Here is a 23,117-nt window from a genome sequence, read left to right on the forward strand (position 1 = left end):
CCTGCTGCAACCAGAAGACCTCTTTCCAATCCAGCCAAAGGTCCATCCAGTCAAGATAATTTCCCACAAGTGGCCGTTCAGATACTTGTAGGAAGACCACAACCAGGAACTGGAGACAACAATCCTCTCTTCTTACTGTTCCACAGCAGAGGCTATTAGGGGTAGGACCACAGCTCAGTGGTCGAGTATCTGCCTTGCATGCTGAAGATCCCAAGTTCAACCCCCAAGTATCTCCAGACCCTTGATCATCTTGGTTGTCCTCCTCTGCACACTAAGGTAGGTGCCACTAAAGGTCCAATTCCTATACTCTGTGAAATGGGCCTCCTGATCAGATGGTATCTTCAGGACGCCCTCACCTGTAGAGCACAGAGATCAACTGAGTATTTAAGATAAAAAAATTTATTTTATTTTTTTATTTTGACTATGGCAGACCAACACGGCTACCTATCTGTAACTGAGTATTTAAGGGGTGAGATGATCTTCAATGCTAAACCAAGGCTATATAGCTCACCATGGGTGGAGAGAACCCATACTTGGATAGTTTGATAACCATCTGTATCTAGTTACAGATAGGTAGCCGTGTTGGTCTGCCATAGTCAAAATAAAAAAAATCCTTCCAGTAGCACCTTAAAGACCAACTAAGTTAGTTCTTGGTATGAGCTTTTGTGTGTATCTGAAGAAGTGTGCATGCACACGAAAGCTCATACCAAGAACTAACTTAGTTGGTCTTTAAGGTGCTACTGGAAGGAATTTTTTTATTTCATCTGTATCTACTTAGTACAGGGATAAGGAACATGTGGTCCTGCAACTGTTGCTGGACTCTAGCTCCCATCATCCCTAACACTGGCCATGCAGGTTGGGGCTGATGGGAGTCCAACAGCATCTACAGGACCACAGGCTCCTCAACCCTGTGTTAAGCCACCAATTAGCCACACACCATCCCTTTCTCCTATGGGGAGAGGAGGGCATTGAGATTAGCAACTCGCCTCTCGCAGGCCATCTCTGATACTTCGCCTCATCTTCCAGCTTCTGCACTTTCCCTATTGTTCCCTCTTCAAAAGTATAACATTCTATTGTACGCTGGAAGAAAGGATGTCCTATTATTTGCAATTATTCCTTAATTTGGCCAATATGAGAGGTTACTGCTGTTGAAAAGAATGAGTAAAAGCTGTTTCGAAGGCCCAAAGTGCTGGCAATAAAGTTTTAAAGGAGTGCAAATGATGAATAATAAGCCCGGCAATGAGGGCTTGGGATATTTAAAATAAGTAGAAAGACATAATGTGGAGCAAAGGAAAGAAAAGAGTTTTGTGATGGGGTTCCAAACCTTTTCTGGGTTCTTAGTTCTGCCAATAAATTATCATACCCAACATTTCTCCAATGAAAATAGGGACGTCCCATTCCATAATGACCATTTCCCTATTTATACCCCACACATCTTATTGGGCTGCCCCAGCCACTCTGGTCAGCTTCCAACATATATAAAAACATAATGAAAACTGAAACTTTTTTTTTTAAAAAAATCCCTATACAGGATTACCATTAGACAGCTTGGGGGGTCAGATAACTCTATACCCTCCAACGTTTCTCCAATGAAAACAGGGACGTCCTAAGGAATTCCGATTCCGAGATCAGATCAGGATGGCTTCTCTAAATCAGGTGCATCCTTAGACAATAGGAATACTTGGAGGGTCTGCATTCCTGCATCTGGAGGTGTAAAGGTAAAGGGACCCCTGACCATTAGGTCCAGTCGTGGCTGACTCTGGGGTTGCGGCGCTCATCTCGCTTTATTGGCCGAGGGAGCCGGTGTACAGCTTCCAGGTCATGTGGCCAGCATGACTAAGCCGCTTCTAGCAAACCAGAGCAGCACTCGGAAATGCCGTTTACCTTCCTGCCAGAGCGGTACCTATTTATCTACTTGCACTTTGACGTGCTTTTGAACTGCTAGGTTGGCAGGAGCAGGGACCGACCAACGGGAGCTCACCCCGTCACGGGGATTTGAATTGCCAACCTTCTGATCGGCAAACCCTAGGCTCTGTGGTTTAACCCACAGCGCCACCCGCGTCCCCCATCTGGCGGTGTAGCACCTTTAAATGAGAGGAAAACCAAGCGAGGTTCCTAGAGAGGGGCTTAATATTGCAAATGAGCCATTCAGATATTACAGAGGTAGTCAGTGAGATGCCCTCCAGGTTTGTTAAACCAACATATTTGACCACCGCACAGGAATAGGTCTTACTTAGGCCAACGATCACCCTTAGAACACTCTGTCCTTTTTGTAGAGTTGGGAAATGTTCTGAAAAAGCCCTAGCAGTTCTATTGAGCTCCCACTCTGAAGTTTTAATGACTATTCATGTTTTGCTGTTGATTTTGCATTTTGTATTTGCAGGCTGCAATGCAAACTGCCCTGAGATAATTTTTTATGAAGGGGCAGCATGCTAGACTCACTCGAGTATTTTGTTCAGTTCATATTTAAATGTGCCAAAATGCGGGGGGAGGGGTGCATTTTAGGAGAACGCATGAACCCCCCCCCCACCCTATAAAATGCAAATAAGTTATTTAATTTATTTTTTAAAAAATCACAGAATGAAGCAGAAATTATGCAGGAAACGGTTGGGATGTACTTATGAATAAACACGTGCAAAACTGACATGAGCTGGAAATATCTGTCAGCGGCGAGAATATACCCGTTTGAGCCACCTCCGTTTCTCTGCAGCAAATTCGGAACTGATACACTCCAGACTTCATTTCCATTTACTGCTGAATTACTGTATTGACACAGACAGTTTGCACTTTATGATATGTGTGATTGATGGCTTTATTATTGTGCCAGCATTCTCTGTATTTTTTAATAGGCAGCTTTCAATACAAATGTTTTACACAGTGTTGTTGGAATGGAACGCTCTGCTTTATGCCTAATCAGATGGTGCATTCCATTTAGTTCAGTGTTGTCCATACCAGTTGTGGGGCACCTCTGGCCCAAAGCTCTTCCCCATTTACTCCCTACCTTGAGTGTACCATTCTCTTCCTTTCCCATTTCCCCTATGTCAGATCTTAGATTGTAAGCTCCTCTGGGCAGGGACCTGGCCTCTTGTACCACACAAAGCACCAACGGTGGAGCATCTTCTTTCCTTGCCAAAGTCCCAGGTTGAGTCCTCAGCATCTCCAGGTCTGAAATCCTATAGACGTGTTGCCAGTCTACTGAGCAGAATTGATCGATGGTCTGCCTTGTGGTAAGGCAGGTTCATATTGTTATGAGTTGGGGCCGGGGCTCAGTTACGGATGGTATCCTGAGTCCCATCCAATCCTTGTATCTGCAAGGCTAGAATGTGCAAGAGCGCGCCTGAGTGACAGGTCAAACGAGTCCATTTGTAATGGCTTTAGGGGAGCGGTTAAGTGCTCATCTGCATCTCAAATAATGAACTAAGTGGTGTGGTCATCAGATAAGAGGGTAGTCATTGTCAGGAAAAAGCAGCAATGCAAAAGCCAGCTGCAGGTGGCTGGAATGCAAAACAGGATGTTGATGTCTGGAACTGTACTAGTGGAGAAAGGGGGCAGTCTCTATTCTCCGTACTGAGCACCGGATGTTAGCTCAGAGTGTCATCTGACCTGTACTGGAAGTGCAGGGGTGGAGTTGTGACTCTACTGCTGGAGTCTGGAGAGTGCAGTCACGTTTCTATGTACTGCTGAAATGACAGGAATAAAGACATGTAAATAGACTCCTGTTTGTCTCTTTTCCCCTCCCTGGGGGAATGCAGGGAGGGGGGAGCATGGTGTGTTCTTCTCACGTCTGAGGAGGATCGCCGATTTATGACCTTGCCTGTATTCTGCCGGGAGACGCAGACGGGAAGGCCAACAAGTATCTCAGTCGGTTGCCCGGGGGAGGCCAGTTACCTCTGACTGCGAGCTGAGAATACTTACAGTCATTCCCCCCCTCCTTTTACCTGGCTGGAGGCCAGGTTCTTCCAGGTAGAAGAGCAATAGTGTGTGCAGAAGAGCTGGATTCCGGGAGCTGGAGAGGAAAAGAGGTATCTCAATCTGTATGCTTGTTGACACTCTCCAAGAATTCTCAGAGGTTTATAAGACAAGACTTGTCCTTGCAGAAGCCATGCTGGCTCTGCTTGTTCTCCTAAGTTGGACTTTTGGGCTTCTCTGGAAATCTCATGGAGAAACAAGATCTGTCTGGGTATTAACACTGTGTGCCCCTCCATCCTATGGTCAAGTTGCATGTACGTATAAATAAAATCTCATATCCTAAAGACACCGGAAGTGAGAGCTGGACCATAAAGAAGGCTGATTGCCGAAGAATTGATGCTTTTGAATTATGGTGCTGGAGGAGACTCTTGAGAGTCCCATGGACTGCAAGAAGATCAAACCCATCCATTCTTAAGGAAATCAGCCCTGAGTGCTCCCTGGAAGGACAGATCGTGAAGCTGAGGCTCCAATACTTTGGCCACCTCATGAGAACAGAAGACTCCCTGGAAAAGACCCTGATGTTGGGAAAGATGGAGGGCACAAGGAGAAGGGGACGACAGAGGACGAGATGGTTGGACAGTGTTCTTGAATCTACCAGCAAACTGCGGGAGGCAGTGGAAGACAGGAGTGCCTGGCATGCTCTGGTCCATGGGGTCACGAAGAGTCGGACACGACTAAACGACTAAACGACTAAACAACAACAACAACAAAGACACCACAATCTCCACTGACCTTCATTCCAAGGGAACTGAACTCTGGGAAAGCACAGGTACCGCTGGAGTCTCTCACCACTTGGAGATGTTATGCTTCCCCTATGGAGACTGAATAATGATGATAATAGCATTTCTGTCTTAGACTGGACAAGTCCTCTGTGTGTTTTTCTGAGCTCATGGACTAGTCCTAAAACAATGTTACACCACTCCCAGGCCTCAGAAGGTGACACCCTGCAACTCATGTGCCAAGAAACGTCAGAAGAGAGTTGGCAGAGCAAAAGGGGGGATGATTAAAATATACTTTGCTTAGGGAACAGAAGAAGAAAGCCCTCCAGACAGTTTTCGTCACATGGCAAGGGAGATGTCACCATTTAATAAACTGACAAAATCTATCTATCACCTATGCGTGAACACAGAACGGTTATAGAGAGGTTAACAGGAATTGATGGCATCCGGGCATTCATTTTACACTGAACCAGAGTCTTTGGTGATTGAAGTAGACAAAGACGTATAGGGTTATCTTGTTGAAGAGGCTTTCTTAATTACTGGCACTTGTCATTTCTCCATAGCTTTATCTAAGTCATGGAAGGCTAACTAGCACTTCTTCCCCAAGCCTGAGCATTGTTTGCTCAGGAAACCCAGCACATGGGCAACACCTTTAGCTCTCCTTCCTCTTTTCCTTCCATAAGTTCACCACGTTATAAAAGCGTTCATAAATTAATGCATCCTGATATTTTTATCTGTTATCACTGATGACTGCTGGACTGCAAAATGTTGTCGTATCATCAATTTATCATCAATGTATTGTACACAAACTCACAAAATTGTAGAGTTGGAAGGGACCCTGCAAAATGCAGGAATCTCAGCTAAAGCATCCATGACAAATGGTCATCCAAGCTCTGCTTAAAAAGAAAAGAGAGTCCACCACCTCCCGATGGAGTCTGTTCCACTGTGGAACAGCTCTTACTGTCGGAAAAATTTTCTGTATCTTTAGTAGGAATCTGAAGACAGAAGTGCCTGGTGTGCTCTGGTCCATGGGGTCAGGAAGAGTCGGACACGACTAAACGACTAAACAACAACAACAAGTAGGAATCTCCTGTCTCGTCACTTGAAGCCATTGGTTTGTGTCCTACCCTCAAGAGCAGGAGAAAACAAGCTTCAGGTGACAGCCCTTAAGATATTTAAAGATGTTCTTATGTTCTATTTGAACATAAGAACCTGCTGGATGGAGAATTTTGATGGAGAGTTTGCTGTGGAGCCCAAGTAGACAAAATCATCTACTATCTCAAGTGTGCGGTCACCAAAGCTGGCGACAGCTCTCTATATTGGACAAACAGGCCAAACCCTACACCAAAGGATAAAGGTAAAGGGACCCCTGACCATTAAGTCAATTCGTGGCCGACTTTGGGGTTGCGGTACCTATTTATCTACTTGCACTTTGACGTACTTTCGAACTGCTAGGTTGGCAGGAGCTGGGACTGAGCAACAGGAGCTCACCCTGTCGTGGGAATCTGAACCGCCGACCTTCTGATTGGCAAGTCCTAGGCTCTGTGGTTTAACCCACAGCACCACCCGCGTCCCTACACCAAAGGATAAATGGACATAAATCTGACACCAGGAATCACAAGATAGAGAGGCCAGCAGGAGAACACTTCAGTCTCCCAGAACATTCAATACAGGATCTCAAAGCAGTTGTCTTATTACAAAAGAATTTCAGAAATAGACTTGAAAGAGAAGTTGCTGAATTACAACTTATTGTTGTTGTTTAGTCGTGTCCGACTCTTCGTGACCCCATGGACTAGAGCACGGCAGGCACTCCTGTCTTCCACTGCCTCCCACAGCTTGGTCAAACTCATGTAAGTAGCTTCAAGAACCATCTCGTCCTCTGTCGTCCCCTTCTCCTTGTGCCCTCCATCTTTCCCAACATCAGGGTCTTTTCCAGGGAGTCTTCTCTTCTCATGAGGTGGCCAAAGTATTGGAGCCTACAACTTATTACTAAACTGAAAACTATGGAGAAACCTGGTCTGAATAGAGATATTGGATTCTTGTCTCATTACATATGCTAAAGCTATTTTTGGTCATCTGCATACAATCCCTTGCTTTTTCCTGTAGAACTAATTGCAGTCGTTAACAATCGTCAACAGGTTTACCACACCCATTGAGTCAATCACCCATCTCCTACTACCCTTCGGAGAAAAACCCCTACCCCAACTTCCCACTATGATGAATTCTGTTTCAGTGTATCTGAAGAAGTGTGCATGCACACGAAAGCTTATACCCAGAACTAACTTAGTTGGTCTCTAAGGTGCTACAGGACAATTTTTTTTTTTTTATTTTAACTGCGTCACACCAATGCGGCTACCTACCTGAATCTAGAATCCTGTCCTAGGATGTTGGTGTTTGTTGGGCTGATGATAAGGCAGCGTTGGGGAAAGCGAGTGAGAAGTCTCTGTATAGCTTCTTCAGAGTGATCTATCAAGGCTGCGTCATCTGCAAGCAAATCTCTCGGATAAGGACCCACTGCACTTTTGTCATGCTAGGAGACATGCTAGGTTGAACAGACCCCAATGGGGGTCAATTTAATTACACTCGATATATTCCTTACAAAATGCCAGAAATTCAAAGAGTGGGTGGATGGGTGGAGAAGGTCACCAGCGATATTTCAGAAGATATCCAAACTGGAAGATACAACATCTTAGGCAGACAGAACACATTAGCTCCGTGCAAGAAGATGATCTTTAATGTACTTATCATTGCAATATGGGTAATGGGAACTTTCAGGAGCACTTTACTTTAAGTGCCCTCTGAGAAATGCTAATTTGCATTGAAACACCTATGGAGCCCCACGTGACAACTACATGAATACCCGGTGCATTTCATTTTGATCAATTCTATTACGGACCACACAATGGGAATTTGCAACGATCGGCCTCTTATAATATTATTAAATTTTCTATTAATATTACATACATTAAGAGGAAGATTAGCACGTTTCTAAGGACTGTACGAAGCCATTTCCCCTTATTAACCATACTCATTACAACAGTAGGAGGTTGGGGGCTCCCACCTGTTACTGGATGTTTGTGCTGCTCAAGCAATACATGGAGTTAGATGCTCGGAAGCCTGCCCCCTGTACACTGGGAGACTACTGAATGTGTCATGGCTGCCTTGCAAAGCATTGCGGGAATCAGAGCCAAACATTCTTTGTCAGGCCCCTAAAACATGGTCCCAATTTTTACTTCTTTGGGAAGATTCGAAGGAAGCCTTTTAAAAATGGTGTTAGTGCTGTGAGCTGGTGAAGCTCTCATCTGTTCCCCAGATCTTTACTAGCTAAATATTCAAGCACCAATTAGACATCATGGCCTGCATTGGCTCCACAGTGCCAAATCCAGGGGGTCAGAATCAGGTTGTTGTTTAGTCGTGTCCGACTCTTCATGACCTCATGGACCAGAGCACACCAGGCACTCCTGTCTTCCACTGCCTCCCGCAGTCTGGTCAAACTCATGTTTGTAGCTTCGAGAACACTGTCCAACCATCTGGTCCTCTGTTGTCCCCTTCTCCTTCTGCCCTCAATCTTTCCCAACATCAGGGTCTTTTCCAGGGAGTCTTCTCTTCTCATGAGGTGGCCAAAGTACTGGAGCCTCAGCTTCAGGATCTGTCCTTCCAGTGAGCACTCAGGGCTGATTTCCTTCAGAATGGAGAGGTTTGATCTTCTTGCAGTCCATGGGACTCTCAAGAGTCTCCTCCAGCACCATAATTCAAAAGCATCAATTCTTCAGCGATCAGCCTTCTTTATGGTCCAGCTCTCTGTTGCTGTGCAGAACCAGGTTGACTCACCCTTAAACCACTTCAGGGATCACCTGTACCCCTATATTCCAGCTGGATCACTGAAACCATCTGCCGGAGTGTCATTGGTTGTTCACTGAGTCAGCAGGTTTGACAACAACAAGGGACCGAGACTTCAGTGTTGTCAGCTCAGTCCTGTGGAATACTCTTCCAATAGAGATCCAACCGGCTTCTTCTGTGACAACTTTTAAATGCCCGCCGGAAACTTTTTCATTCCCTCAGGCAGTTAAGAATACACCTTTCCACAATAGGTAACCGATTCCTGATTTGAACTTTGCTACATGGCTTTTATTGTATAGTTTGATGTTCTTCTTCTTCTTTGGCGATCACTCATAGCCGAGTAAGTGACTGTGGAGGCCAATTCTGGATCCACACGTCCTTCCACAGTGGGGACATTGGTTTCCGGGCAGGAGTTGATCATGGTGTGGATTTGCCAAGCGTGCCTTCCTCTTAGCACATTTCTCCCTTTCGTCCTGAGTTCAAGTGTCTTCAAAGCCCATGACACCTTTGGTAAAGGCTGTTCTCCAGCTGGAGTGCTCGCGGGCCAGTGTTTCCCAGTTGTCAGTGTTTATACTATATATTTTTAGATTTGCATTGATCCAGTCTTTAAGCCTCTTTTTTTGACCACCTGCATTAAGCTTTCCATTTTTAAGTTCGGAATAGAGTAGTTGCTTTGGAAGACGATTGTCGGGCATCCGCACAACCTAACCAGTGCAACGAAGTTGATGTTCAGATCAGATGAATTAGTGGTGTATAAATATTTTAATAAAGGAAACAAATAAAATCGCCTGCACAGACAAATCAGTGGGTGTCGTATAACTCCCCTCCAACATTTGTGTAAGCAAATTGAAAGAAGTTGTCAGGGAACTGCCATTGGCTCAGGGACGAGAGGGGAAGGGGCGATGGATTACAGAGAGCCCCCAGGGATCGTGGGAAGCAGCACCTCCTCAGGGGAGGAAAGAAGCCACGCCTCTAGTGAAGAGGAGATGCAGGGCTCTATTCCGTGGAGGCTGCAAGGCGGTGCCAGGACACCTTGCCTGAGCAAAGCGGGGAGGAGGCAGGTCCCGAGAAAGGAGGCATAGACTGGGGGTCAAGAGATTACTCTGCTGGGGAAGATTCAAGGACCGCCCACTCTCAGATTCTGCCAGTGAATGAGCAAGCCATGGAATAGAGGTGCTCTGCATGGTGAAGGTTTTCTTTTTGCACCAATAACAAAGCTTTACAACAGACCAGGGAAGCATTTGCCTGGTTGCTCTCGAGGAACCCCCTGATACCCTTAACATAAGTGCTCGATAAACAGCCGATGTCATATCATGTCTGTGCAAACAAATCGGGATGAGGCCTCGATAAACCATGGGTATTGTAGAACCTCCCTGCAAACTTTTTGCAAGCAAAACAGGATGAGTGCTTTACAAAGAGGTCACCTGGAATTGGCCTACCTGCCCTTAGCAATAACTCTCACCTCGCAGCATCCTTGCCTCCATCACCCATCCCTGACACCCTTAAATTGCTCCTAAGACAGAAAAAGAAGCCTCTCTTTCAAATCTTGTGGCTTTTCAAAAATGTGCTGACTCCAAGCTGGCTCCCATTTGGTTCATATTTGGGAATGAATTAAAAGAACGCGGCTCCTTGGACCGACAACTCATGACTAATGCAAAATTGCTCTTTTCACATCGCCAGCTGCGACCGATCCAAGCTGGTACTGCATTCTCATGCTAACCAGGACGGTGGTGGTTGTGGGCGGGTGGGGGGGGCACAGCTTTCCTCCCCCCCCCCTTTTTAAAAAAAGATCAACTAACATGCAGATCTTGCAATTTTTATTCTCCCTCCTCCTATTAAATATAGGGCAGAGAGGGGGAGAAATGCAGTCGAGACAGAGAAGGAGGCGGGCATAAATTTTGCCGCGCAGGGAATGTGAAGAGGAGATTCGCTTAGTTATTGGGATGAGATGAATAATCCTTCGCTAATTTATATGCCGATGGAGCCGGCTTTTTGGCAAGCCCACAATTAATGTGAATGCCAAGTGGGATTGCAGCTTTGTTTCATCTAGGGAGACACTTTGACGAACGGCGTCTCTCTCTCTCTCTCTCTCTCTCTCTCTCTCTCTCTCTCTCTCTCTCCAGCTGAAAACATCCCTACCTCTTTCTCAACTTGCAAGGAGTAGTTGGCAGTCCTTTGCCGCCATTCACTCTGTCATTATGATGCATTATACTGTGTAATGATGTAATACGCTGCAAGGCCGAGAGCCTGAGCTTCTTGCCAAAAATAATAATACCAAAAGCGCACAATTATTTTCATCTGTGAAAGCCTCCCGCGCTATCATCTCATAACGCTGCGGCCCCAAGAAAATGCCGCTCTAATGGTGGGGGGCTAAGATGGCTCTTTATGTTTCCAAGGCCATCAGGCCATCCGAACGGAGACATCTCAAGAAAGTAAACAGAATTCTCCCACGAGTGCAACTGACCAGACTATAGATGTGTGCCAGTTTTAAATATTTTGTTTGCTACTGCTGTGTGCTGATCAAGATAATGGCTCCATTAACATGCCTAGGAACTTATAATCTGTTGTTGTTGTTGTTGTTGTTGTGCAACTTTTTTCAAAAATGTAAACTAAGACAAGTCCCCGGCTGCAAGGAGCTTGCAATCTTAAATTTAATGGTCGAGAGTTTAATGGTAGGCAAACTAAGGCCCGGGGGCCGGATCTGGCCCAATTGCTTTCTAAATCCGGCCCACAGATAGAACGGGAATCAGCGTGTTTTTACATGAGTAGAATGTGTGGTTTTATTTAAAATGCATCTCTGGGTTATTTGTGGGGCATAGGAATTCGTTCCTATATTTTTTCAAAGTATAGTCCGGCCCCCCAGAAGGTCTGAAGGACAGTGGACCGGCCCCCTGCCGAAAAAGTTTGCTAACCCCTGGTCAAGAGGTTTGAGGGAGCTGGGTATATTTAGCATGGGAAACTGCTATATAAGAGGAAACTGAGAGGAGGTGTGATTTTTGTTGTTGTTGTTGTTTAGTTGTTTAGTCGTGTCCAACTCTTCATGACCCCATGGACCAGAGCACACCAGGCACTCCTGTCTTCCACTGCCTCCCACAGTTTGGTCAAACTCATGCTAGTAGTTTCGAGAACACTGTCCAACCATCTCGTCCTCTGTTGTCCCCTTCTCCTTGTGCCCTCAGTCCTTCCCAACATCAGGGTCTTTTCCAGGGAGTCTTGTCTTCTCATGAGATGGCCAAAGTATTGGAGCCTCAGCTTCAGGATCTGTCCTTCCAGGGAGCACTCAGGGCTGATTTCCTTCAGAATGGAGAGGTTTGATCTTCTTGCAGTCCATGGGACCCTTAAGAGTCTCCTCCAGCACCATAATTCAAAAGCATCAATTCTTTGGCAGTCAGCCTTCTTTATGGTCCAGCTCTCACTTCCATACATCACTACTGGGAAAACCATAGCCATCTTTAAATATTGTAAGGGCTGTCACATGGAGCAAGCATTTATATTTTTTAAAAATGGTGAGATGGGAGAAAAGTCCTTTACTTTGGACTGAAGAGGAAACACATAAGAAGGGGACAGTCAGAGGAGGGGGGGGTTGAAATAACACAATCGTCACAACTAACATAAAAGTGGAGCGCAGATCCATGGCTCCATCAAAGATCTAGTCCAGGCAGCCTTCCATGGGGTATATTTTAGGGGTGGTTAGAGGGTGGAATTGGGCAGGAGCCCTGAAAGGCCCCAAATGGACATACTGGTGGTTGAACCATATCTTCAAACAAGAGTCTTGACCATTACATATTTGAGAGGCAGTATATCTATTGTCTTTTTAGCCCCTATCAAAAACTGTCATTTTTTCAAGTTGCGATCTTTATCTTAGAAATTGAATTTATTTATAGGTGAAAATTGTTTAAACTCATTTTCACAAAGAACATGCTTTATAGCTGTGACTCAATTGCAGAGCCTCTCCCTTGCACCCAGAAACTTCCAGGTTCAGTCCTTGGCATATCTAGGCAGGGCTGGGCAAGGTGCCCCGAAGGCCCTCTGCCAGTCCGTGTAGACAGTATGGAGCAAGATAAATAATAAAATTATGTATGGAGCCTATAAATGATAAAATCAGTATGATTATGATTATAAGCCCATGGTCTGGTTGATCACAAGGCAGCTTCCCCTGCTCCTGTGACATTGTTTTAAGTGGGTTTTCTATATGCCATTGCTTTGCATATGTTTGTGTCGTCGATGTGTTTACTGCTGAATGGCTTAGAGACGTTCCATAGGAATGGAAATAAATAAAAGCTTTGATGCTTTCAGAACCATTTGCTGCCCTTGAAAGGTAAACTTAGAAATGAAAGAAAGAAAGAAAGAAAGAAAGAAAGAAAGAAAGAAAGAAAGAAAGAAAGAAAGAAGCAAACACCTACTTCATAGGTCGCAAACCTTGGGAGGGAGGGAGGCTGAGAGCAGGTTTGCAAACTGCCGGCGTTGGTGCTTCTATTATTAATTACTTCAAAATGTTTCCCAGGAAGTGATTTGTAAATGGAGTAGGGTAAATAAATAATCTGCATGTAAAACTCCATCTTTTGCTCTTACTGCATGCCCATCTGGCTGGAAGAAAGGATGTCCTCACACAGCGTGTAATTGAACTGTGGAACTCACTTCCACAAGGGGCAGTGATAATCGCCAACCTGGATGGCTTTAAAAGAGGATGAAGAGAAGAAGAAGAAGAGTTTGGATTTGATATCCCTCTTTATCACTCCCCTTCAGGAGTCTCAAAGCGGCTAACAATCTCCTTTTCCTTCCTCCCCCACAACAAACACTCTGTGAGGTGAGTGAGGCTGAGAGACTTCAGAGAAGTGTGACTGGCCCAAGGTCACCCAGCAGCTGCATGTGGAGGAGCGGGGAATCAAACCCGGTTCACCAGATTACGAGTCCACTGCTCTTAACCACTACACCACACTGGCTCTCATGAGACAAATTCATGGAGGAATTCAGTAGATGCCTGACCGATTTCAATAGGATACAGTTACCAGATTATTATTTTTTCAATGAATCCGGGGACACAATCAATCAATCAATCAAAAAAAGAGGGGGAAAGTTATTAAAAAAAATAAAGAAGTAATATCTTCTCTTCTGTGGTCTCCTCTGTTGCACAGCCATGCTTCCCACCTCTCTTCCTCTCCCTCCTTGCACTGTGATCCCCTACAGGCTTACTCAGGAGCAAGTGTTAGCAGAAACCCCCTCCTCCTCCCGCTGCCCTGCCCGCCTGTCTGGGCTTCTCCTGCTCAGGAATCGTCCAGTGGCCACCCATCTGCACCACGCATGCCCAGTCAGTGGGTCCGGGGCAGAGCTGATGGCGAGCAAGCGGGAGGAGGCACGCTTGGGCCGGATCAGCTCGCCTCCTGCTCTCCTCTCTCTTTTTTTTTAAAAAAATAAATTTTTATTCACTTTTCACAAATTTTCAAACAAAATACGAAAACACCAACAAACACAAAAAACAAATAACAAGTATAATTTCAAATCCTCATTTTCTTGTAACTTATTTCCCCGACTTCCCCATACCTCCCCTTTCTGCATTCTATTTTCAAACTTTTTCCAGCAAATCCTTACTCTTAGTTTTAGCTAATTTATAACCTCCTTTTTTTCTTTAAACTTAACCCTTACAGCTGTAGACCACTTAATTTATGAAGCCAGCGTCATTCTAACATTCATTAATTTTACAATGTTTCTTAAGATAATTCTTAAACTTCTTCCAATCTTCTTCCGCTGCCTCTTTTCCCTGGTCTCGGATTCTGCCAGTCATTTCTGCCAATCCCATATAGTCTATCACCTTCATCTGCCATTCTTCCACGGTGGGTAGATCTTCTGTCTTTCTCCTGCTCTCCTCTCATCCGCGATGGCCAACAACGAGCTGCCCAACAAGCTGAGCCACTGCTTGCAAGTCGAGGAGCACAATGGCAAAACCCAACAGCAGCCGTCCAAGCACCACCAGAGGCTGAGCTATTGGCCTTGGACAATGGCACTGACAATGAGCTGAGTGCCAAGTCACAGCGGCACACCAAGCTCAAAGACCCAGTACAGCTCTCGCCCGGCAGCGGCACCCAGCACCACATCTCCAGCCCCTACACTGAGTCCCCGTATAATGTGTCTTGTGCGCAACACATATATGGGGACTTCCGGCGAGGCAAAATGGTGGGCGCCCTGGCAGAGGGCAGCTCCTGAAGCCAGCCAGAGCCAACTGCGCTACCAGGCTGGCTCTGGGCTGCTGAGACTGCCACTGCCACATTTCCCGGGGACATTAGATGAAATCCGGGGACATTCCGGGCATGGAATTTGTCCGGGGACAAATTTGCAAATCCGGGGACTGTCCCCAGGAAACGGGGACGTTTGGTAACCCAATAGGATCAGCATTCCAGAATATCGGTGCAGCTACCTTAAAGGCTTCCATCCTCACAGAAAGTAAACAGGTATGAGGTAATTTTTCAGGAGGGCCTCTCCAGATCCTCGCAGTGACCTGGCTGGCACAGAAGGGAATTTTTCCCTGCAGGAATTCATGGGAAAGTACCCCCCTGCCTGCGCAAAAAATAATTCTCTGCTCACAAATAGGCTGAAGAATTTCAGCAGACCCTTTGCGCCCAGCCCTGATTTAAAAGGCACAAGGTGCTGTTTGGGTTTCTAAAGTCAGAGATCCACTGTATCTTGCTTTGGGGAACATCACGAAAAAGCGGGGATGGGGGGGCGCACTATTTGTGTGCATGTAACAATGTGCATTGTGCACTCTATAGACAGATTGTCGCAACAACGTTTAGACTCTTCTCTCCTCTGGCGCCACAGGAAGTGCATCGCACAATAAAGCGTTATCTCTGATTAGAAGCGAAAAGATGAATCCCCCTGCTAAAGCAGGGTAACCCTAAAAGCATGTTAACATGAAATACTAAATAAAACGCTACTCATCTATAATAAATCTTATTATGCATTTTGGCAATTTTACCCTGGCGTTTGAGTGTGAAGGTTTTCTTTTCCGTTGTTTTTTTTCTTTTCTTTTCTTTTTTTTTTTTACCCGAGCAATGTTTGAAAATAGAAATCTTAAATTGAATCATTGTTGCATGAATATATGCAAAATATTCATTTCTTGCAGTGTGAGGGTTGAGTGCTTTTAAATTGGAGAAATCAGTCATGACTTCACCTTTTCATGCAAGATAAAGCTGTATGTGGTAACATCATTACAGTGTCATGAAAGGAGTGGAAATCATGCCACAGCCTTGCCTTAAGCTAATATTAAAAAAAGAGAGAGAGAGAGAGAAGGGGAGAGAGAGAAGGAGGGCTTCCATATTTTTCAATATTGTTCAATATTTAAAGACACAGTGCATGGCATTCAATACAAGAGAGAGGGTGTGAGGGAACATTACGACTATTTTTGTATTTTTTATTTTTTGAAGGGGAGGCCTTTCCTGAATACAGAGATTAATAAGCACCAGGGAAGAGGTCTTTTTAATATTTAAAAGAACTCCCCATCTTGACGTAGTAGTGGAGATGGAATTAAGTATACTAATAAAAAGCCAGCAATTTATGGGGAAATATTACTGATGGACTGACATATAACTGGGATGCTCCAAAAAAGTGTTTTCATCTCTTTCTTTTTCAGTGTTAAAATGGATGGAGATTAAGAGGCTGGAACCAAATTCAGAGAAGAGGGAGGCACCGTAAGTGGAGAATTATTGCGGAACTAGGTGAGGGGCTCCAAGCTGTTACTGAAAGGGTTGCACTATAATCTTGGAGGTACCTCATGATTATCCTAGATCAGGGGTAGGCAACCTAAGGCCCGGGGGCCGGATGCGGCCCAATCGCCTTCTCAATCTGGCCTGCAGACGGTCCGGGAATCAGTGTGTTTTTACATGAGTAGAATGTGTCCTTTTATTTAAAATGCAACTCTGGGTTATTTGTGGGGCCTACCTGGTGTTTTTACATGAGTAGAATGTGTCCTTTTATTTAAAATGCAACTCTGGGTTATTTGTGAGGCATAGGAATTTGTTCATTTTTTTCTTTTCAAAATACAGTCTGGCCCCCCACATTGTCTGAGGGACGGTGGACCAGCCCCCTGCTGAAAAAGGTTGCTGACCCCTGCCCTCAGGTGGCGGGAGTGGGGTGTTGTTGTTTTTGTATCAGCTATGGCTGGTGATGCTATGGCCTCAGCTAGCAAAAGGCAACATTCAACTCCCAAGAAGAAGAAGAGTTTGTATTTGATATCCCGCCTTTCACTCCCCTTCAGAAATCTCAAAGCGGCTAACATTCTCCTTTCCTTTCCTCCCCCACAACAAACACTCTGTGAGGTGAGTGGGGCTGAGAGACTTCAAAGAAGTGTGACTGGCCCAAGGTCACCCAGCAGCTGCATGTGGAGGAGCGGGGAAGTGAACCCAGTTCACCAGATTACGAGACTACCGCTCTTAACCACTGCACCAGGCTGGCTCTCAGGCATTTGGGAGCCGAGGTACAACTGTAATAGCATAAGAAAAGCCTTCTGAATCAGGCCAATGGCCCATCTAGTCCAGAAGCCTGTTTCCACAGCCAAGTCATCATGATAGCCTCCTCCATGAATTTCTGAAAGTAGTGATGGGGAAAGTCAATTTCAAAATGACGGAGCCAACTTCAAACCCTGACATTGTAGAAGCTGGGAACTCCGTTGCTTTTCCATTAGTCATTAAGTAAAACAGGCTTCCCCAATCTGGTGGGGTCCCCTTGTTCCTGATGTAGATCTTCCCTCACCCCATGTTCTTCATAGAATCATAGAATTGTAGAGTTGGAAGGGACCAGGATGGTAATCTAGTCCAAACAGGAATGCAGAAAACATTTGGCCAACATGAGGCTCAAACCCACGACCCTGAGGTTAAAAGTCTAATGTTCTACTGACCTAGCTATCCCAGCTGGTGGACTACAAGTCCCATCATCGCTGCCCATTGACCATGTGGGCTGATTGGAGTTGGGGTCCAACAACATATGGAGGACATTCGGTCAAATAACTTTCTGACATGCAGATTAGAACAGCTGCACCCTGGAATTCTGACCCTGCAACCCAAACGATCTCATGAGTTCAGATATTAAGCCACCCTCCTTTTGCAGATCGGAAAGCATCATGGAAAATGCCAGGCCCCGTCATCACATGGGGAAATGCCTTCCCTTTAATTGGCTGTTGCCAGGCTACTGAGAAATGAAATAGACCATTGCCATTGATGAATTAACTGATGAGCTTAGGTGACACTAATCTTTGTCACTCGATGTGCTGGCTGTCGCAGGCCTGCCATTCTGAGCACTTCGTGTTTAGCAGGCGTTCCTGGATTGTGAAACAACACAAAGAAGAGGCGGCTTTGGGAAGAAGGAACTTTGACAATCTGCATGTCTTGATTTTCGAGGTGCCTTCACTAGGACCATTCTGTGCTAAGGTTGGGTTCCAAACCAGATGATACAGGGCAACTGCATTTAACTTGATTTAACATAACTGTTTTGTAGAGGGTAGATCAATATCTGGATCATGGGGGTTAACCATGGGGGTCAACCTTTCTCCCAACACCACAATTGGTCAATCTGCAGCTCCCAATTTCATTTTATGTGGCCTCTAACACCTCCTGAAGATGCCCCAGTCACTTGTTCTATCAGATGTCCTTTCTTCCTGTTCATTTCCTCCTTATTCTTTTTTACTTTTCAAAATAGGAACATGGGAAACCACTTCAGATTGAGCTAGACCTTTGGTCTGATTAAGAGACTTGGTCCTAGGTGTTGTCTGTCCTGGTTGCTCATGTCTGGAGGATGGGGAGATAGCTTGTTCTGGAGGGGTTATGGTCACTTGGATGGAGAACACAAAGGAGGAGAAGGCTCTGTCACACCAATTATGCATGCAGGTGATTCGCAGGTATTGGTATTGGTTTGGTGAGAGCCTATGGGTCCATTTTGGCAGACACACCAATCACATCTAAAGCTTCCATGGATTAATCATGATTTCCCAGTTGGCATCTGGGCTCCATTCAAGAACAGCTCAGGACCACAATACCTCAAGGACCGCCTCTTTCCATATGAACCTACCCGGACCCTGAGATCATCTTCTGAGGCCCTCCTTCATGTGCCTCCTCCTCAAGAGGTCCAGAAGGGTGGTAACACAAGAACGGGGCCTTCTCTGCAGTAGCTCCCCATCTGTGGATTGCTCTCGCCAGGGAAGTTCACCTGGCGTCTTCATTATACATCTTTAGGCGCCAGGCAAAAACGTTCCTTTTTAACCAGGTCTTTGGTTGACCTGATTTACATCCTAGGCCCTTTTAAAATGTGTTTTTTTGATGGGGAAGGATATTGGGTTGCTGTTTTCATTTTTATTTTATATATTGTGATCTTTTCTGTGAACTGCTCTGAGACCTCTGGGTATACGGTGGTATATTAATAATAATAATAATAATAATAATAATAATAATAATAATAATAATAATAATAAGTGTTTAGAGGCACCAAATACCTGAAAGATCACCTGTTTCCCTACAGACCCTCTGAGGTGTTAAGATCAGCAGACAGGTCTCTCTTGGAAGTTACACTGCCTTTAGAAATTTGGTCTGGGAGTGCAGGAGGGAGTCTTCTCTGTGGTAACCCCAAGCTATGAAATTACCCCACAGAGGTGTGATTAGCACCTTCATTATGTAGTTTTCATCACAGGGTGGTCTGAGATACCTGAGATGTACAGATATATATGGTCCCAGCCTATTCTCCTGAGACCAAACTGCTTTTAATATTGTATTTTTAAAATAAATTGTTGTAACCTGCCTTGGGACCTAATACAGTGGTACCTCGGGTTACATACTCTTCAGGTTTCATACGCTGCAGGTTACAGACTCCGCTAACCCAGAAATAGTAACTCGGGTTAAGAACTTTGCTTCAGGGTGAGAATAGAAATCATGCTCTGGCGGCGCAGTGGCAGCAGGAGGCCCCATTAGCTAAAGTGGTACCTCAGGTTAAGAGCAGTTTCAGGTTAAGAATGGACCTCCGGAATGAATTAAGTACTTAACCCGAGGTACCACTGTAATAATAGGAGATAGCAAATTTTAAATGGGGGGGGGGTGTCTGGAAAATTTAGCACAGGCTTCCTAAACATCCACTAAAAGCAGTTTTGTTTAGACAAGCCTACCCAGATGTTTAGAAAGCTGGTGCGAGTTTTAATCTGTTTTTAGTCGATTGCTGTTTTAACTTTTCGAGAGTCTTAAATTATTATTGTTATTTTTTTATTATTACTGATGTTTTTTTCTGTAAACAGCTTTGAGGTTGTTGATGTTTACAATAAAACGGCGCATAAATTTTATTAAAATAAATAAACAAATCATAAATAAATAAGAATCTGAGAAATGGGAATTGACCGATCCTACTATCCCCATGGCTCAGGAAGGCTATGAAGTCCTGCTGGCCTTAGAATTGGGGGCCGGGGACTGCACTCCCAAAGTATCTTTTTGGCCAGGACTGGGCAGGTACCATTTGGGAAATCAGATTCCTACTTTCCTATTGTTTGTTTGCTTGCCTCAGCCTTCCCGACGCAACCTCCGAATGTATCTTTGGTGAATTAATTTCTTGCTTAATAAAATGCCACGAGACCGAGGCGGACGAAAGGAAACCCGGCGAATCGTGCTGGGCTGTGGATTATTGACAAGATGAACGAGACTCTTTGGACCCTAATGCCTCTTGCTCTTCAAGGGCTAGTGGAGTCTTTGCCTCTAATATGTGGGTTTTCGAATGATAGATCATAATAACTGGCCCCGTGTCTGCGGAGAGGGACGGCAAACACTTAATATTTCAGCTGGAGTGTGCGCAGCGCAGCCCCAGTCCTGAAAAATGGACAGTATCAAAACATATCAGGAAAGCAGCTGGCGTAAACAAAGAAATCTTGATAAACTACTGCAGGGATTAGGCAAATATATAACCATGTTACATTTGAATAATCTCATCTATGCAAGGGATAATATATGGATACATACATGTATGGAAATAGATGCCTTTTTCAATGATCCTAATGATTCACCCACCCACCCAATGTTGAACACATGTTTACGCCTCCGCAAGGCAGCTAACAATAGTTCAATTAAATATAGAAACATATTTTAAATTTGCATAATAGGTAGGATCCACCTAACCCATCCTTTTGGCAGAAGCCCTGTGCAACTTGTGCAGTGGGGCTTCCCCATCTTCACCCCACATGTGCCTCATGCCCCTTGGGGTGAGGGTGGGGGCCATTTTGCCTGGGGCTGATGTATGTTGGACTCTAACAACATATGGAGGGCACCATGTTGCCCCCCCCCCAATTGCTCTAATTCACCTGTGATGACCTAGCAACGGGTGGTGGTGGAGAACGTTTCTGGAGTCCCTCAGGTATCGCTGTGGTCTAAACCACTGAGCCCCTTGGGCTTGCAGGTTATAAGGTCGTCAGTTCAAATCCACGTGATGGGGGGAGCTCCCGTTGCTCTGTCCCAGTTCCTGCCAACCTAGCAGTTCAAAAGCACACCAGTGCAAGTAGATAAATAGGTACCCACTGTGGCGGGAAGGTAACGGGCATTTCTGTGCGCTCTGGCTTTCGTCACGGTGTCTGCCAGAAGCGGTTTAGTCCTGCTGGCCACATGACCCAGAAGGCTGTCTGTGGAAAAATGCTGACTCTCGTAGCCTGAAAACTACCGCACCCCATAGTTGAATTTGACTGGATTTAACTGTCCAGGGATTCTTTACCTTTACCTTTGTACCTTAGCCTCACCTGTTTCCCTGAAGCTTAGGGAAGGAAGGAAGGAAGGAAGGAAGGAAGGAAGGAAGGAAGGAAGGAAGGAAGGAAGGAAGATGTTGTTGTTTAGTTTTTTAGTCGTGTTCAACTCTTCGTGACCCCATGGACCAGAGCACGCCAGGCACTCCTGTCTTCCACTGTCTCCCGCAGTTTGGTCAGACTCATGCTGGTAGCTTCGAGAACACTGTCCAACCATCTCGTCCTCTGTCGTCCCCTTCTCCTTGTGCCCTCCATCTTTCCCAACATCAGGGTCTTTTCCAGGGAGTCTTCTCTTCTCATGAGGTGGCCAAAGTATTGGAGCCTCAGCTTCAGGATCTGTCCTTCCAGTGAGCACTCAGGGCTGATTTCCTTCAGAATGGATAGCTTTGATCTTCTTGCAGTCCGTGGGACTCTCAAGAGTCTCCTCCAGCACCATAATTCAAAAGCATCAATTCAAAAGCAACCAGCCTTCTTTATGGTCCAGCTTGTTGGTTCATCCATTTACATGGGTGACATTTTCCTAACTCCAATACTAAAAGTTGCTTGTTTTGGACAGAATAACTAGAACTTCCTAAACCAATGTGCTTCACTGATGCTGTCTCTTTCTCCTCCTCCTCCTCCACCACCACATGCCTTTGTAAGTTTATTGTCGGAGATGACTGAAAATGTACACAAATGTCTATATCAGGGTGGGAGCGTAAAGATATAATGGGAGCCTTCCTTATATAATTTCCTGGTATGATGTCTGTCGGGGGGAAAATGAAGTGAAATTATATGATGTCAGAAAATCGTGTTTCAAAATGATTGACAACATTGGAGTGTTTTGCATGGTGAAACGAGGTGGAAAATTTTAATTGCATGATGGGAGGACATAATATTTATTACACTCTTGTAACCTCCGATCGGAGGCAAGAGGACTCCTGTTGTATATTTTGCATTAATGCGGCTGGCTAAATCTTTAAATGAGCAAGTGAAATGTACAATTCTCCATCCGAAACCATTTCCCTCTATGGCGCGTGATTAAGTTTTCACTCTCTGATAAGTCAAACAGTGTCAGAGTGACTGACACATCATCATAATGATAAAGAGATTCACCGATACATATTACTATTCTGATTCGAGCAATCTGAAAAGACAGCTTTCCTAGGTCAAAGGGAGATTAAAACAGAATGCTGCTAAAAACTCGGGCTGGAACGGAAAGCGGCAAAAATCTGCTGTGAAATCTTCCAGGGCCTTTGACATCCCAACACAGAGAGGTCCTTGTAGGGCTGAGCGAAAATGGTCCTCACCCAAACAGACCACATGATTTGAAGGCTGTGAAGTTGAGGGAGGCCATGTCAGTGATTCGAATGGCCCCATGTACCTACCCCCATATATAAAAATAGCAGTTGCTTAAAAAAAGAAAGAAGAAGAGCGTTGGTCACCAGTGACAGCTACCGTTTCCCCCCAGAATGCACTGGAATGACACAGCTTCCACAGTATTGGGGGATGACAGAGTGGTTTCCAAGAGGATCTCCACCGTTGCAAGCAGTGTTGCTAACATGTGCTGTGGGAAGATGGATGGAAGAGGCCGTGCGCCACCAATGGTCAGCCAACTGCACTTTTCAAAGAGGTTCATACACAACTAACACAAAAGCTTCTGCCCGGTTTAGGGAGGGAGGCGTGATGCTCACCCGTACAATGTCAGAATGTCAAGACGTCACACGCATGACATTGTTGTTGTTTTTTATATTTATTAAGATTTTCAAAATATTACAAAAGAAAAATAGAAAAAAGAAAAATACAAAGTAAAAGTAATTAAAAACAACTCAATCTTTCCATTACTTATTTTTCATTAGCTTGTT

General features: G+C 45.0%; 1 long non-coding RNA gene across 1 annotated transcript in view; it reads right to left on the reverse strand.

Moving 5' to 3' along the window:
• Window positions 1-8,088: 8,088 nt before the first annotated feature.
• The window catches only part of LOC310702954, a 313,269-nt gene continuing 298,240 nt past the window's right edge, over window positions 8,089-23,117 (reverse strand). The window contains exon 2 of the long non-coding RNA XR_014523832.1: window positions 8,089-8,182. This is a non-coding gene — a long non-coding RNA (uncharacterized lncRNA). The remainder of the gene's footprint in view (window positions 8,183-23,117) is intronic.

Source organism: Podarcis liolepis (assembly GCF_965112155.1).
Source record: "Podarcis liolepis genome assembly, chromosome: 3".
Classification (NCBI taxonomy): domain Eukaryota; kingdom Metazoa; phylum Chordata; class Lepidosauria; order Squamata; family Lacertidae; genus Podarcis; species Podarcis liolepis.